The sequence below is a fragment of the Macrobrachium nipponense genome, chromosome 24, assembly GCF_015104395.2.
Source record: "Macrobrachium nipponense isolate FS-2020 chromosome 24, ASM1510439v2, whole genome shotgun sequence".
Taxonomy (NCBI): Eukaryota; Metazoa; Arthropoda; class Malacostraca; order Decapoda; family Palaemonidae; genus Macrobrachium; species Macrobrachium nipponense.
The window spans coordinates 76,743,019-76,745,866 of NC_061091.1; positions in this window are offsets into that span (position 1 = coordinate 76,743,019).

A 2,848-nucleotide genomic window follows, 5' to 3' on the forward strand; every position below is an offset into this window, starting at 1 on the left:
TGGCTTCAAGTACCGTCTGCAACCCTTCACGAGATCCAATGTGGTCTATAAGTTTACATGCCCAGGATGTCCTCGTACTTATATTGGGTCAACGAAAAGGTTGTTGCAGATGCGTTATTGCAGTCACTTAGGGTTGAGTTTTAGAACGGGGCAAAGACTGAGCAGACCAGAACATTCAAATATACAAAATCATGCTATCAATTGTCAAATTGAGGTCAAGAATCAGCACTTTACCATATTAGTGTATTCTAAGGATGCAGATTATATGATTACCTTAGAGTCATTATATATTAAAAGACTCGTTCCATCGTTAAAGGGTGGTTGCTCTTCTGCTCAAATATATCTGGCATAGTCGTCTTTGGAGGTTGGTGTTCCTTCTTTGGTCATTCTATCTTCTTCCGTTGTACCTGAAGGTTGGTGTAACAGCAGTTGTTTTTACTTTGCTTCGTTTTTTTTTTTTTTTTTTTTTTTTTTTTTTTGTCTTTTAATGTTTTTTAGTTGTCATGTGCGAAACGTTTCTTAATGAATAAATCTTCTTTTAAACATCCGTGTGTCTTCGGCTTTTCTGAATTGATGTTTGAGGATCATACTGCAGATAGTATATATATATATATTATATATATATATATATATATATATATATATATATATATATGTATGTATTTATATACGTAAAACATCACATATATGTAGTCACACGTGGAAATATTACACATGGGAATAATAATCGTCAAGTATGTTCCTAAATATCTTTAATTTTCCCTGCTGCTACTTCCTAAAATGAGCTACGGACTATCGGTACTAATAGAAACAATAGGAAAGTAAATAGGAATACACAGGAAAGTTACTGGGAACAATAGGAAAGTCACTGGGAATACGACTCGGACAATATGCAAATCCACTGGAGGATCAACACTGATCCAGCCTTGAGATCCTTGCAATTCATCTCCTTGGTTTTCAGGACGTCTTTATCTCTTTATCCAGTGTCTGCGCTAAAATCCTCTTTGCCTTGGTTACCCCTCAATCCAGCTTTTCCACGCAACGTTTTCCTTGAAGAAATTCCATGCCTTCTTGCCTGGTAAAATCACGTTTTTGTCCACGATGACCCCAGTGCAGGTTTATGCTGGGCACGGTCCTACCTCAATGCGGGTTTCAGACTCTCAGTAGCCGCCTGCTGCATGCGCGCTCGCGTGCTTGTGTGTGTTTGTGTGTTCCTTACACCTATTAACAGCGCACGCACCCATACACGGGACTTCGTGTACAGGATGGGTCATGTGTTGGCACATGTGACAAAGGCTACGTCGTAATCTTGTTTACCAGCTTGGAGAAAAACCTCTTGAGCTGTCATTAAAATGAAAAACTGCTAATACAATCTTTTGAAGACTGCAAATCGACGTAGACCTGCTTCTCTCTCTCTCTCTCTCTCTCTCTCTCTCTCTCTCTCTCTCTCTCTCTATACAAATATATACGCTGATATAGTGACATTTTCAATATCAAAACATCTTTCGAATACATCCTATCGTCTGCCAAAAATTACGCTATAAGTGACATACCTCAGGAGCCAACGAAAGTATAAGTACGTTAACCAAACATATCCACGAAAGTATAAGTACAGAAACCAAACAAAACAGAAAAAAAAAAAATCTGGAAGTCAACTCAGACCAAGGACTGGAAAGGCCTTCATGCAAAGATGCCGTAATTACCGCTCGGAGGAGTCTACGTAACCTTTCTTCGTACGAACTCTCCTTCCCTTATTTATTCATCTGTTTGTTTATCTAGTTATCTGTTTATCTGGCTGGTTTGTAACCGTAGTTATACTTTTTCCTTTATTCGGAAGTTTGTTCAGTGCTTATTCACTTATAATAATAATAATAATAATAATAATAATAATAATAATAATAATAATAATAATAATAATAATAATAAATAGTTAGTATATCTGTTGTCAAAGGTACATGCGATATCATCAAAATCTTTGGTAATACTGCAAGGTCACCTGAGAATGCATGCTGCCTTTAAATAATAATAATAATAATAATAATAATAATAATAATAATAATAATAATAATAAAATAATAATTCAGCTTCAAGGTCTTCTGGGAGCTCTCGTCATCAACAAACAGACTCGAAGGTTTTCTAAAACTATTAATAAATTGAAACTTCATGTTTTACATACTTATCTATTCATTCATTTATCCATTTTTACTTATCGACTTATTCATTCACTGACTTTTGCAACATAACAACTTGACGTGGTAACAGACGCTTTCCTTGACTATATCAATGGCAAAAGAGACCTATTTTTGAGATCATTCCGCATTTTGAAAGGCACAAACAGAGAGAAATTTGATTGTGGGATGTCTCGTTTTCCTTATTATCAAGCCACAATTCCCATTGGCTCAATCTCACTCGATATTTATGGATGATTATGTTTGTAATTACAAAAATTATTACAGTGGTAACATCCAGTCTTATTATTATTATTATTTTTTTTTTTTTTTTTTTCACGGTCTTCCTATTCGACTGGGTGGTTTTATAGTGTGGGGTTCCAGGTTGCATCCTGCCTCCTTAGGAGTCCATCACTCTTCTGCAAGAGTCCTGGAGCTACTTCAGTATCTATAGTCTTTCCAGGTTTCTTCTCGGGGATCTTGGGATTTTGCGTAGTGTCTCTATGATTATGGGTACAATTTATTGTATTTCACTATTATTATTATTATTATTATTATTATTATTATTATTATTATTATTATTATTATTATTATTATTATTATTCAGGTGAACCCTGTTCATATAAAACAAGCCCACCAAAGGGGCCACAGACTTGAAATTCAAGTTTCCAAAGAATATA